A 15,882-nucleotide genomic window follows, 5' to 3' on the forward strand; every position below is an offset into this window, starting at 1 on the left:
AGACCACTATTACAAGAACTCAAGAAAAGGTTTAAAAACAGAAGAAAACATCCTTTGATAGTTATGAGGGTGGGGAGGGAGGGAGAGGGGAATTCACTAACTAGATAGTAGCTAAGAATTATCTTAGGTAAAGGGAAGGACAATGCACAATACAGGGGAAATCAACACCACTGGACGAAACCAAAAGCTAAGAAGTTTTCTGAACATGACCAAACACTTCGGGGGACAGTGTAGAAGGGGTGGGGGTCTGGAGACCACAGTTTCTGGGAACATCTGGGTCAATTGGCATAGCAAAGTTTATTAAGAAAATATTTTGCATCCCAGTTTAGTGAGTGGCATCTGAGGTCTTAAAAACTAGCAAGTGGCCATCTAAGATGCATCAATTTGTCCCAACCCACCTGGAGCAAAGGAGAATGGAGAACACCAAAGACACAAGGAAAATATTAGCCCAAGAGTGAAAACGGGCCACATAAACAGAGACTCCAGCAGCCTGAGACCAGAAGAACTAGATGGTGCCTGGCTATCACCGATGACCACTCTGACAGGGAACACAACAGAGAGTCCCTAAGGGAGTAGGAGAAAAGTGGGGTGTAGAACTCAAATTCACATAAGATCAGACTTGATGTTCTGACTGAGACTGGAGGAACCCCAGAAGCCATGGCCCCTAGACTCTCTGTTAGCCTAAAACTAAAACCATTCCCAGATTCAACTCTTCAGACAAAGCATAGACTGGACTATAAGACATAAAATGATACTTGTGAAGAGTGTGCTTGATAGTTCAAGTAGATACACAAGACTAGATGAGCAGCTCCTATCCAGAGGCGAGATGAGAAGGCAGAAAGGGATAGAAGCCGGTTGAATGGACATGGGAAATCCGGGGTAGAAAGGAGGAATGTGCGGTCACATTATAGGGAGGGCAGCTAGGGTCACATAACAATGTGTGTATAAATTTTTGTATGAGCTGTAAACTTTAACCTAAAGCACAATTAAAAAAAAAAATGGAATGAATACACACAGTCACTGTACCGAAAAGAATTAGTTGACGTTCAACCATTTCAGGAGGTAGAACCGATGGTACTGAAGAAACAAGTCCAAGCTGCACTGAAGACATTTGCAAAAAAAAAAAGAAAAACTAGGCTCCAGGAATTGAGGGAATACCAACTGAGTTGTTGCAACATATGCTAGAAGTGCTCACTCATCTATGCCAAGAAAATTGGAAGACAGCTCCTTGACAAACGGACTGGAAGAGATCCATATCCATGCCCATTCCAAATAGAAGTGATCCAATGGAATGCGAAAATTATCAAATAATACCATTCCTATCACAAGCAAGTAAAATTTTGCTGAAGAGAATTCAAAAAGAGTTGTAGCAGTACATCAATAGGGAACGGCCAGAAATTCAAGCCAGATTCAAAAGAGGTTGTGGAAGAAGAGATATCATTGCTGATGATCTTGACAGAAAGCAGAGGATACCAGAAAGATGTTTACCTGTATTTTATTGACTACACAAAGGCATTTGACTGCGTGGATCATAATAAATTATGGATAACATTGCAAAGAATGGCAATTCCAGAACACTTAATTGTGCTCATGAGGAATCTGTACATAAACTAAGAGGCAGTTATTCAAACAGAACAAGAGGATACTGCATGTTTTGAAATCAGGAAAGGTGTGTGTTAGGGTTGTATCCTGTCACCATACTTTGTCTGCCGAACAAATAATCTGAGAAACTGGAATATATGAGGAAAAACACGGCATCAGGAATGAAAGAAGTCTCATTAACAACCTGTGATATGCAAATGATACAACTTTGCTTGCTGAAAGTGAAGAGAACTTGAAGCACTTACCAATGAAGATCAAAGATTACAGCCTTCAGTATGGATTACACCTGAATATAAATAAAACAAAAATATTTACAATTGGACAAGTAAGCAAAATCACAATAAACGGACAGAAGTTTGAAATTGTCAAGGATTTCATTTTACTTGGTTCCACAATCAATGCCCATGAAAGCAGCAGTTAAGAAATCAAACAGTGTATTGCACTGGGCAAATCTGCTGCAAAAGATCTCTTTAAAGTGTGAAAAAGCAAAGGTGTCACTTTGAGGACTAAGCTGCACCTCACCCAAGCCATGGTACTTTCAATTGCCTCATATGCATGTGAAAGACGGACAATGAATAAGGAACACCAGAGAAGATTGATGCATTTGAATTATGGTGTTGGCGAAGAATACTGAATATGCCCTGGACTGCCAGAAGAATGGACAAATCTGTCTTGGAAGAAGTACAGCCAGAATGCTCCTTAGAAGCCAGGATGGTGAGACTTTAGCTCACTTACTTTGAGCACGTCATTAGGAGGAACAAGTCCCTGGAGAAGGACACCATACTTGACAAAGTAGAGGGTCAGTGACAAAGAGGAAGACCCTCAATGAGATGAATTGGCACAGTGGATGCAACAATGGTCTCAAACATAGCAACAATGGTGAGGATAGTGAAGGACAGGGTAGTTTTTCCTTCTGTTATGAGCTGGAACTGACTGGATGGCACCTAACAAAGTCAGCATTTCCACCACTGTTCTCCAAATCATTGGAATTGAAACTAGAGTCCTGGAATCCTTCTTTCATAATTTTGGATTAATTTTTGTCCTCTACCATGATATGTGAAAAGAGCCTTGGTGATACAGTTATTATAGCGTTCAGCTGCTAACCAAATGTCAGTGGTTCGAACCCACTAGCCACTCTGCAGAAAAAAGATATGGCAGTCTGCTTCTGTAAAGATTACAGCCTTGGAAGCCCTATGGGGAAGTTCTACTCTCACTTATAGGGTTGCTATGAGTCAGAATCAATTTGACAGCAATGGGCAGACCCTGATTTTTATCATTTGATCTGTTTTTTGTTTTGAGCTTCTTATAGCGCTCTTCCCTGAAAATCCAGTGCCCCATTTATGACAAGGGAAGAATAACTGCAGTTTCAATGCCGGGAATGTATAGCTTTGAGCTTATATCCCTTACTTATTGGAAGCATCTAACAATATACATTCCAGAATCAAGCTCATAATTATCCTGTGGATTCTGTAGTAGAAAAACATCTTATGCACTATGTAGACCCACCAGCTATCAGAGGTCTACAAGTGAGTAAGTGAATAATTCTTTTATTTCAGTATGAATTAAGAGCCATAGCTTCTCCTTGATGCTCTTTTGTTCCCTACTACTTTGGTGTTCATTTTCTGGATATGTCCAAGGGAGAGGTAGTGTGCAAGAAAGGAAATACATTAACCTCTGGGAACCTGAGGGTAGAGTATAGAAAGCCAAACTAGAACTAGAAGTGGGGCCTGGGGATTATATATCCTGAGAACTATATGGATTCTTTATATAAAGTCCCCAGCTGGCCTCTAAATTCTTTAGTTTCTACCCTCTAAGTCAAAGCAAATTTTTACTCAGAACCCCATCCCCAGATTCATAACCAGGCATGAACACAGAACATTTGTTAGGCTATCAATCATAGGAAGAAAACTCCTGAATCCTTAGTCTCAATTTCATGCATTTATAGCAACTTTCTATGGTTTAAACCTGGAATATCCTAACTTCACCTATGTTATTAATTTATCTTCCTTAGCCCTCCTGCTCCTGGATCTGAAATAAAATTTAACTTTATAGAAATCTAGATAATGCTAGGCAGTACTGCCAGAATGTTCCTTGGAGGTGAGGATGGTGAGACTTCATCTCACGTACTTTGGACATGTTACCAGGAGGGACCAGTCCCTGGAGAAAGACATCATGACCGGTAAAGTAAAGGATCAGTGAGAAAGAGGAAAACCCTCGACAAGATGGATTGACACAGTGGCTACACCAATGGGCTCAAATATAGAAATGATTGTGAGGATGGTGCAGGACCGGGCAGTATTTAGTTCTGTTGTACATAGGGTCGCTATCAGTCAGAACCGACTCGAGCGACCTGACAACAAAAACAACAAACCTCATTCCCTCAGATTAGAGTTGATTATACTTGGCACACTGGGTTTCGATTTTTCATACTTTTTTTTTGTTGTGGATCTGAAATTAGCCCTATGTGTGTAAAAGCTGATGGATTGATTCATGGTCTTTTTCTTATTACATATGGCACAAAATATAGAGCCTACTTAGAATTTAATTTGTCATCTACTCCTCCCTTGCTGACTTTAACTAAATCCCCTAAATTCTCTTATTACCTTTACAATGAACCTCAATGTGGACCAAGTAGGAAATGAAAATTTAGGTTTGGCTTGTCGTAATCTCATGCTTTTGATCCAGCATACTCTCATGGCTGGGAAAAAATGGCCTGAAACTCAGCTCTGGAAAGCAGCTGCTTGTATTCTTACTCCTCACCTTGTACCTGTCTTCTTTTCTTGTTATGTCATCAAAATTTGTCCAGACTTCACCTGTTGGGGCACATATTTGAGAGAAGGAAAGAACTATGGTAGGGCCTTGTAACTTCTTATGCAGATAGAAATCTGTGGATGAAGGCTTTACAATTACTGCCTTATTTCCACAATGCATCTCTTATACTCTTGATCACCCAGAGTTCTGTGAGTTGATCCTACTTCACTGGGCCAGAGTTGGACTTGAATAGAATGTAGATTTAGAAGTTTGTGATTTGAGAGATACTTGAAAAACCTTCAAATCAGAGACATCTGTCTCTTTTTCCTCTTAATTAAAAAAAAAAACAAATACCAAAAAACATTAACAACGAAAGCACCTCCACCATTCTAAGCTAAGGTTGTGGACCTCTATTAAAATAAAAGCTAGAAATCATTAACTTGCATATTACTGACAATAAATTTATCAGGTTATTTCTGAGTAGGAAAATAGTAAACAGTGTATGTAAACCACACAGGCTTTATAGAGAAGATTGCTGAAAAATAAAGTTGTAGAAGACAAAGGTAATCATTTTTTTATCATTTTGCCTAAACTCAGCACTGCTTCAGGGCACTAGTTAACATCAAGGATGTAATATGGCTTCATTCACAGAAAGTATTAGCAAAGAGTTAGACATGAAGGCTTTTTCATTCCTGCAGGTTTCCTTAGGGTTTTAATCATCTTTACACATATAAATACTTTGGAAATTTCATATCCTTTCTTCACAAGGAAATTTCTGTAGCTAAAACCTTGGGCGATTTTTACCACTGTGTGTTGTATTAATTTCCTATGGCTGCCGTAACAAATTACCACAATTTCCACAAAATTAATAACTTAGTAGACCAGCATTACTGGCATGAATCAAAAAAACAGAAAATAACAAGTGCTGGAGGGTCTGTGGGGAGACTGGAACTCTTATGCACTGCTGGTGGGAATGCAAAATGGTACAATCATTTTGGAAAACAATATGGTGCCTCCATAGAAAGCTAGGAATAGAAAAACCATATGGTCCAGCAATCCCACTCCTAGGAATATATCCTAGAGAAATAAGAGCTGTCACACAAATAGACATATGCACATCCATGTTCATTGCAGCATTGTTCACAATAGCAAAAAGATGGAAACAACCTAGTTGCCCATCAACAGATGAATGGATAAACAAACTATGGTACATACACACAATGGAATACTACGGAACAATAAAGAACAATGATGAATCTGTGGAGCATCTTACGACGTGGATGAAGCTGGAGGGCATTATGTTGAGTGAAATAAGTCAATCATAAAAGGACAAATATTGTCTGAGACCACTACCATAAAGATTCATGAAAAGATTAACACACAAAAAGAAACAATCTTTGATGGTTACATGGGAGGGAAAGGGGTGAGGTGGAAAAACACTAAATAGATAATAGATAAGTGGTAATTATGGTGAAGGTTAAGACAGTGCACAATACAGGGGAAGCCAGCACAACTTGTTTAGGGTAAGGTCATGGAAGGTCCATAGACATATCCAAACTCCCTGAGGGACCAAATTGCTGGGTGGAGGGCTGTGGGGACCATGGTCTCAGGGAACATCTAGCTCAATTGGCATAACATAGTTTATAAAGAAAAGGTTCTACATTCTACCTTGCTGAGTAGTGTCTGGGTTCTTAAAAGCCTGTGAGCAGCCGTCTAAGATACTCCACTGGTCTCACCCATCGGAAGCAAGGGAGAATGAAGAAAACAAAAAACAAGGGAAAGATTAGTCCAAAGGACTAATGGACCACAACTACCATGGCCTCCACCAGACTGAGTCCAGTACAACTAGCTAGTGCCTGGCTACCACCACTGACTGCTCTGACAGGGATCACAACAGAGGGCTCTGAGAAGGATCACAACAGAGGGTCCCAGACAGAGCTAGAGAAAAATGTAGAACAAAATTTGAACTCATTAAAAACAAAACAAAACAGACTTACTGGCCCAACAGAGACTGGAGAAACCCCAAGAGTATGGCCCCTGGACACTCTTTTAGCTCAGTAATGAAGTCACTCCTGAGGTTCACCCTTCAGCCAAAGATTAGACAGCCCCATAAAATAAAAAGAGATTAATGGGGCAAAACTTCCCAGGGACAAAGACTAGAAGGCAGGAGGGGACAGGAAAGCTGGTGATAGGGAACCGAAGGCCGGGAAGGGAGAGTGTTGACATGTCATGGGGTTGTTAACCAATGTCATAAAACAATATGTGTACTAATTGTTTAATGAGAAACTATCTGTTCAGTAAACTTTCATTTAAAGTACACTAAAAATTAAAAAAATTAATGACTTAGGACAGAGCAAATTTATTATCTCAGTTCTGGAGGCCAGAGGCCTGAAATGAGTCTTCAGGGGCTAAAATTGAGGTGTTGATAGGACTGGTTCCTCCGATAGGTTGTAGGGGAGAATTCATTTCCTTGTCTTTTCTAGCTTCTGGAAGCTCCTTCATTCACTGGCTCATGACCTCTTCCTCTCATCACATCATCTTCACTTCTTCTAGTCAATCTCCCTCTTCCTCCCTCTTCTACGGACCCTTTTGATTATATTTAGAATCTACCTAGATAACCCAAGATCGTCTCCCCATCTCTAGATCCTTAACTTAATTACATTAGTAAAGTCTCTTTTGGACAAATAAGATAATATTCCCAGTTTCCAGGGATTAGACCTAATATCTTTGGAGGTCATTATTTAGCCTAAAACGTATGATATTAGTAATATATTTTAACATTTTTTTTCAATGTTAACTACATTTAGTAAACATTTACTAGGTATTAGCTTAGAAATATTACCACCAAGGTGTATTTATCTGGCTGAATATTAGCTGAACTGGAAAAAATATCATTCATTCACATAAGGACTCCACAAGTCTACATCATATAGATTTCATTGTATTTTCAACATTATCAGAGAGAAGTTGCAAGAGGAAAGATGAAGACTTCCCCACCCCAAATTTGATTTGAGTTACTGTAGACAGAAGTTATCATTTTTCACTTTATCAAAAAAAAAAAGAAAATCTGTAGATGCTCTTCTAAGCTTTCTTGCATGTGTGTATGGAAATATACCCTAAATATAAACACAAAAAATAGTTGATATACGAGTTAAAGACCTAATTGAACAATCTTCTTTTTCGGTATAACAACCTTTTTCAGAAGTTGGTTCATAAGCCTTCGTGAAAAATAAATAAATCTTTAATTTTTGAGCTCTCCAAAGGTCATCTCTGTGTATTTGTAGGTTATTGGTATTTGCTTTGAGGTTTCAGAAGGTTGTGATAATATTTGAAAACAAAGAATTTTGACATCTAATGAATGAGTCTTTTAGTGCATTTGAAAGAAGGGCAGCAATAAATAGCCACCATGGTGAATGTCACTGCAGGGAGTTTGTTTCCGTTATCTCAAATTCTAAACAAACAAACAGCAACAACAAAAAGATGGTAAAACACTACTTATGCTCTGTCTTTGACACAATATCCAAAGTAGGACCCAGCCAGCATAAACTCTGAAATCGTAAGTCTCTTGGGAAAGTAGATAGAAGGAAAGTGTTCAAGGTCAGATTTGACTGCAACTGTAGGGAAGAGAAGCAAAGAAACTTGTTAAAGGTAAGCTTGGAAATCAAATTAACCTGGAGTCGTCCAAGGTAAATACAGGAGATTGGTCATGTCCAGTTGAACATATGCTTAGTTTTATACAGATTCAATACTTCTATACTAATATGGAGCCCTGGTAGCAGAGTGGTTAAGAGCTCGGCCGTTAATCAAAAGGTCGGCAGTTCGAATCCACCAACTAATCCTTAAAAACCCTATGGGGCAGTTCTACTCTGTCCTGTAGGGTCTCTATGAGTTGGAATCAACTCGACGGTAACAGGTTTCGTTTGGTTTTTATACTAATATAAAAAAAATGCCAAAATATATTGGTATTCATAAGCACATCAGTCTTTTATTTATTTATTTATTTTTGCCATTATGTCATCTACGGGTTGAAAGAAAAAAGAAATCCCCAAGGAAACTGGTTACGCTGGTAGGTTTCATGAAGCAATATTATTAAAGGCTAATGTAGCAGATCCAGCTGGTGCCCTGCCATGATATCTAACCATTTCCTTACATACTGGCCCAGCTTCTAACTACCAGCACAAATTTTCCTTTGCCTGAGGGCTATCTCTGGACTCCAGTACCCTCTCTATCCAAGCTTAGTGCCAGAGAATTAATGATGCCTGAAGCAGCCCTCAAGCAATTTTCTCTCAGTGGAACAGTCTGAACTGTGTGTGCTACACAGGCACCCAGATTTTCACAACTGGGTTAAGCTCCATGCTCATGGAGGTAACTTCCTTGATAATGCATTCTTTACTGACTGCCTTCTTTCCTTTCCCTGTCTCACTTTCCTACTCCTCTACTGGGTGTTTCCAAGGATCACTTCCCAAATAAACTACTTTTACTTGTATATTTGTCATGAGACCAGCTTCTGGAGGAACCCAAACTAAGATAATTGCCCTTGGAACTAGACATATGAAGCAGATTCTCAGAGTGTAATTTTGGAACTGGATCACTTCCTGGCCAGATGTCCATAAGAACCTCATTTTTTTTTTTTTTTTTGATAAGTCCTGACATGCTGTTACATCAGAATTACAAAGACTTGTGGATACTAGTGAAATGATGTGCATTGGCTTCTTCAGTATTGCTAATATTTGAGAGAAATAAGTGCAGTGGTGATTTTACAAACTGAGTAGTAGTAGCATGGATTTTAAAAACTGAGTAGCAGAAGCATGGATGGAAGAAAATGACAAATTAAAACAAGGCATAAATTCCAGAAACCCCTATGTCCGCATTTAAAGATATTCTCATTTCTTGCAGCAGATGATAAACTGTATTCAAAATCATATCCAGTCACTCGAAGAAATTGTGCTTCTCACATCTTTTGATTTAGTTTCTACTGAACTAGAGTTCTGGTTGATGGGATAGAAGAGAGATTAACTCTACTATGAGGCACAGAAACAGTTTAACTCAACCTGATTATGACTTTTGCTTGGTTATTTTGGACACTTTATAGCAGTGGATTAGCATACAAATATTGCTATGCTACCTGGGGTAATGGCCTTGATATTCATCAGAGAATAAAATTGCTGTTACTTAATGGGATCAGAGATGCGTATATTTGGAACTCAGGGGATTCATCAGGGTGCTTTGGGCAGTTCCACGCCTAGTTATAATTGCAAACGGAAAATAGTAGCAACCATAATCTGACAAGGAAAGAGTAACCAGGAGCATAAACTCCTCATGGATGTATGGCTGGATTGCCCCAGTAGGCAAGCAACCTAGACAGCAAAAGAATTGCTGGCCAAGGGTGAGAAGAGTCTAGACTCGATAATAGAAGAGACTGATTATTAATATCATTTGTGGGTTTGATGCCAACTGCAGCACTGGGAAGATAACTTGTCACACTAGTCCTATGGTCAGAGCCTTTTTTTTTAAAGAAATTGTGGTTAGCCACTACCTTGAATAATTAATAGCAGGATGGAGTAAAGTTAATATAGGGTGTAATTGGATCTGAAAATGCTGTAGGTGCTTTTACCATTTCAATACATACTGGCCCATCTTCCAAATGTCAGTCCCTGCATTGCTTTGCCTGAGGGCTTTCTGATCTTTGAAACCTAAGTTGTTAACCACAGGTAAGGCTACAGTGATGTATTTATCACCCCCTCCCTTGACCCAGAAGTAATTCTTAGCTAAAGGCTTCTGAAGATTGGTAGATAAATACCCCAGCAACTTCATTCATCCTCTGATTGGAAAATGTTAAGGTACACGTTTTATTCTGTGTTCTAGCATTTGCCAGTATCACTGAGATTCTGTTACAGATGCTGGTTACTAGCTTGGTAATTGTGGTAGGCAAAATAATGACCCCTCCTCCCTAAGGCCTGGGAGAAAGATGTGGCAGTCTGTTTCTATAAAGATTATAGTCTTGTAAGCCTTATGGGGCAGTTCTACTCTGTCCTATAGGGTCACTAGGAGTCGGAATCGACTCGACGGCAATGGGTTTCCCTAAAGACATCCACGTCCTAATCCTCAGAACCTGTGAATATGTCACCTTACATAGCAAAAGGGACTTTGGAGATGTGAATAAATAAAGATCTTGATATGGAGAAATTATCTTGGATTCTCTGGATAGGTAATCATGAGGCTCCTTAAAAGTGAAAGAGTGAGGCAAGAGAAGAGAGTCGGAGTCAGGAAGGAGATTTGATAAAGGAAGCAGAGGTCCAAGTGATACAATTCCTGGAAGAGTGTCATGAGCCAAGGAATGTATGTAGACTCTAGAAACAAAAAATCTAAGAAATATATTCTACTCTAGAACCTCCACAGAGAACACAGCCCTGCCAACGCACCTTGCTTTTAGCCCAGTGAGATTCATTTTGGATTTCTGACCTGCAGAACTGTATAATAATCAACTTGTGTTGTTTTAAGCCACTAAGTTTGTAGTAATTTGTTATAGCAGCAAAAGGAAATGCATGCATTTATCTTCCCCATATGGTCTGTCTTCCCTTTCATGCTTTACTTTCTCACTTCCCTACAAATGTTAACTTGTGTCACCTACCAAATAAACTATTTTCATTTGAATCTTTGTTTAGATTGGCTTCTAGTGGAACACAAAGGTAGATCATATTGGTGAAAATACTTTCAATTTTGTAAAATGCTGTGTCATTTATTATATGTATAGCTGAAATAAGAAGATTATTTTTATGTCACGTTTTATAGTTCAATGCCTATATGGCTAAATTAAATGGAACCCAGGTTTTATTAAAAACAAATAATTCTATCATTATGAGGATAAAGATAGTTTTTATCTAGCTATCAGGTTTGTCATCCAGTGCTGCTTTTAGCCTATTTTTTATGGCTATTTGGCAATAAAGCTTGTTTTCAACTTTAAATAAAGCTATTGAGTTTTTACTGCCCTTGTCTCGCCTATCACTCTTTGGCAGGTGGCTTAAATGACTTGATATACACTTGAGAGAATAAGGTAAAATTGTTCCATATTAATTTCTTTACTGGCATTATATTTCAAAAAGCTCAGCAGCAGGGTGGAGAATTTAAAATTTTTCTGGAACTCCTTAAATTAATATATATATGTATATACGTCTAGAACTTTCAAATTCAAATTTAATCCTCTAAGTTTATGACTTCTATTTACTTGTTTCTTTCTACAACCCTAGCAAGACTAGAGTACAGGTCTCTCTGGGGATGACAACTCAAAGTTGTTTGTATGGCAGCAGCGTAATAGTGAAGAACACCAATTTTTCTGCTTTGTGTAGGATTAACTTGTGCTAATTTATTTTGTGGGAATAAGTATGATGACGTCTACATGCATTATAAAATCTCATACTACTTTTTGATGCCATCACTGTCCCACATTGTAAATCTTACCTGTAAGGTTACGACCATGTGTAATTTTATTGTCATAACCCATGGAAGAACAGACACAGCCTGAGCCAATCTATCCATCGGTTACTGGTGACAATGTGCATTGGATGTGAGCATTGGAGATTGGGGAGCTCATGTAAGAAACAGAGGATGAGATAGGAAAAAAAGTGATAGAATTGGAAGGAATGATTCACTCTAAATGATCACCCATTCCTGGCATTGAGGAACCAGTTTCTAGAGGCAATTATGGTGAATGGAAAACACTGGAGTGAGAATCAAGGCATATGATCCCCGAGAAGGTCACTGTACTACTCTAGTTCTTAGTACCTTCATCCATAAATAACGCGCTTGTCTCATATAATTTTCCAGATCTCTCTCAGCTCTAAGAATGTATTTCCCTCTGTATATTCTCTAAAAATTATAAAATTTCTCATGATAATCGAAGTATACTGACTTTTGTAGAGGACTTTGAAAGTCTTCAGATAAAAGTCTGTAATGAATTACGTATTCATCCTTTTAATGTGAAATCAGAAGAGAAAAAGCCGGGGAAAAGAGCCACAAACTTTACCAGAATCTTCTTTTCTTCCATAATGTCCTCCAAACCAAAAACAAAACAAACCCATGGCGTTGAGTCGATTACAACTCATAGCGACCCTATAGGACAGAGTAGACCCACCCTCATAGGTTCTGCAAGTAGCAGCTGGTGGCTTCAAACTGCCAACCTTTTGGTTAGCAGCCGAGCTCTTAACCACTGCACAATCAGGGCTCCTGTTGTCCTCCAGCTTCTCAAAAAAACGACCCTATGCCCTCATTTCTAGTCTCAGTCTCACTCTTTCTGAAAACCCAAGCAATGTCATTTTACAAGATAAAAGCAATACATGCAAATCATTCTGTGAAAAACTGCTCGATTACCAAATACTTTCTTCTTGGTCTGTAGATCTTCAGGTTTCACGGTCACTTTTAGAAGGCAGACGCATTTATAACATAAGTTTACGTATTTTATTACAAAAATAAACATATCACAATTATTTTTATTACTTAAATTTAAGCCAAACGTGAATTTTTATCAGCCCTTCTCACAGATTTTGAGGAAACAAAAGCTAGAACACTAAATGATAGTCCAATACTTCAGACCAAGGCTCAACGTGCAGATCTCTTAAAAAAAGCAAGACTTCTAGTCATGATCATTTTAAAAATAACTACATAGCACAAGAGCTATTTATGATTATTCTAGTCAAATAATTACCTCAAATTTCTAAAGGTAAAAAAAGGCCTGAATGTAGGAAAGGAAGCAATATTATCAAAATTTAAGTTTGTTGGGAGCATTCATAAATGAAATATTATTTCTAAAATTCCTTAAAGTCATTAGGGTTTTAATAATATTTTCCAGGATATGAAAAACAAATCATTTTTATAGTCATTTGTGAAATGATGATTTATTAATAATACCTGAGATAACATAACCTCTTCTCAGTTTGGGTCACCTTGACAGATACATTGGTTTTGGCTGAATAAACCTATGAGAACCACAGATGCTGCAGTTACATTATCTGTGTTTCTTCAGTTAAATTTGCTTTTTAAATCCACTAAATGCTTTCAGCTGGTGGTGGAAACCGTACTCTCTCTATAATTAGAATGTTATTATCCTTAAAAGACAGATCTGGAGAGAGCTATTTTCCCCTGTAACTTCAGGCACACCAGCCTTGACAAATTTCCTCCAAACTTTTCTTCTAGAGACATAGAATCTGTGTCTTGTTTTTAATTTTTTCCCATACAAAAATTTATACATACACTGTTATGTGACCCTAATCGCTCTCCCGATACTATGACGGCACTCTCCTCCTTTCCACCCCTGACTCCCCAAGTCTATTCAGCCAGCTCCTAACCCTCTCTGCCTCCCCATCTCACCTCCAGACAGAAGCTGCCCATTAAGTCTCTTGTATCTATTTGAGCTAAGAGGCGCACTCTTCACAAGTATCACTTTATGTCCCACATGCCAGTCCAATCCCTGTCTGAAGAGTTGGCCTCAGAAATTGTTTTAGTTCTGGGCTGATAGTGAATCCAGGGGCCATGCTATCTGGGGTTCCTCCAGTCTCAGTCAGAGCATTAAGTCTGATCTTCTTACTAGAATTTGAGTTCTGCACCCCACCTTTCTCCTGCTCCATCAGGGACTCTCTGTTGTGTTCCCTGTCAGGGCGGTCATTGGTGGTAGCCAGGCACCATCTAGTTCTTCTGGTCTCAGGCTGATGAAGTCTCTGGTTTATGTGGCCCTTTCTGTCTCTTGGGCTAATACTTTCCTTGTGTCTTTGGTGTTCTTCATTCTCCTTTACTCCAGGTGCTTGGGACCAACTGATGTATCTTAGATGGCCACTTGTAAGCTTTTAAGACCCCAGATGCCACTCACCAAAGTAGGATGCAGAACATTTTTTTAATAAGCTTTATTATGCCAATTGACCTAGATAACCCCTGAAAGCATGGCCTCCAGACCCCTACCCCTGCTATTCTGTGCCTCAAAGTGTTTGTATTCAGGAAACTTCTTAGCTTTGGTTTGGTCAAGTTGTGCTAACTTCCCCTATAGTGTGTGTGTGTCCTTTCCTTCACCTAAGATAATTCTTACCTACTCACCCTCTCTCCCCACCCTCGTAACCATCAAAGAATATTTTCTTCTGCGTTTAAACTTTTTCTTGAGTTCTTATAATAGTGGTCTTATACAATATTTGTCCTTCTGTGACTGACTAGATTCACTCAGCATAGTGACCTCCAGCTTCCTCCATGTTATGTTTCACGGCTTTATCATTGTTCTTTATCATCGTGTAGTATTCCATTGTGAGGATATACCATAATTTGTTTATCCATTTATCTGTTGATGGGCACCTAGGTTGTTTCCATCTTTTTGCTATTGTGAACGGTGCTGCAATGAACATGGGTGTGCATATATTTATTCATCTGATGGCTCTTATTTCTCTAGGATATATTCCAAGGAGTGGGATTGCTGGATCGTATGGTACTTCTATTTCTAGATTTTTGTGGAAGCACCAAATCGATTTCCAAAGTGGTTGTACCATTTTACATTCCTACCAACAGTATATAAGTGTTCCAGTCTCTCTACAACCTCTCCAGCATTTTTTATTTTGTGTTTTTTGGATTAATTCTAGCCTTGTTGGGCTGAGATGATATCTCATTGTTGTTTTGATCTGCATTTCCCTAATGGCTAATGATCGTGAGCATTTCTTCAAGTGTCTGTTAGCTGCCTGAATATCTTCTTTGGTGAAGCACCTGTTCATACCCTTGGTCCATTTTTTAATTGAGTTGTCTTTTTTTTTGTTGAGGTTTTGGAGTATCTTGTAGATTTTAGAGATTAGATGCTGATCAGATTTGTCATAGCCAAAATTTTTTCCCAGTCTGTAGGTTGTCTCTTTACTCTTTTGGTGACATCTTTTGATGAGCCCAAGTGTTTGATTTTTAGGAGCTCCCAGTTATCCAGTCTGTCTTCTGGTGCTTGTGCATTGTTCTTATGGTTCATATTCTGTTTATGCCATGTATTAGGGCTCCTAGCATTGTCCCTATTTTTTCTTCCATGATCTTCATCATTTTTGATTTCATATTGAGGTCTTTGATCCATTTTGAGTTAGTTTTTGTGCATGGTGTGAGGTATGGGTCTTGTTTCAGTTTTTTGCAGATGGATAGCCAGTTATGCCAGCACTATCTGTTAAAGAGATTGTCTTTTCCCCAATTAACGGACTTTGGGCGTTTGTCAAATATCAGCTGCTCATAGTTGGATGACTTTATGTCTGGATTCTCAATTCTGTTCCATTGGTCTATGTATCTGTTGTAGTACCAGTACCAGGCTGTTTTGACTACTGTGGCGGTATAACAGTTTCTAAAATCAGGTAGTGCGAGGCCTCTCACTTTATTCTTCTTCTTGAGTAATGCTTTACTTATTTGGGACCTGTTTCCTTTCCATATGAATTTGGTGATTTGTTTCTCCATCTCATTAAAAAATGCCAGTGGAATTTGGATCGGGATTGCATTGTATCTGTAGATTGCTTTGGGTAGAATTGACATTTTCGAAAT

This window comes from Trichechus manatus, unplaced genomic scaffold (assembly GCF_000243295.1).
Source record: "Trichechus manatus latirostris isolate Lorelei unplaced genomic scaffold, TriManLat1.0 scaffold00260, whole genome shotgun sequence".
NCBI lineage: Eukaryota > Metazoa > Chordata > Mammalia > Sirenia > Trichechidae > Trichechus > Trichechus manatus.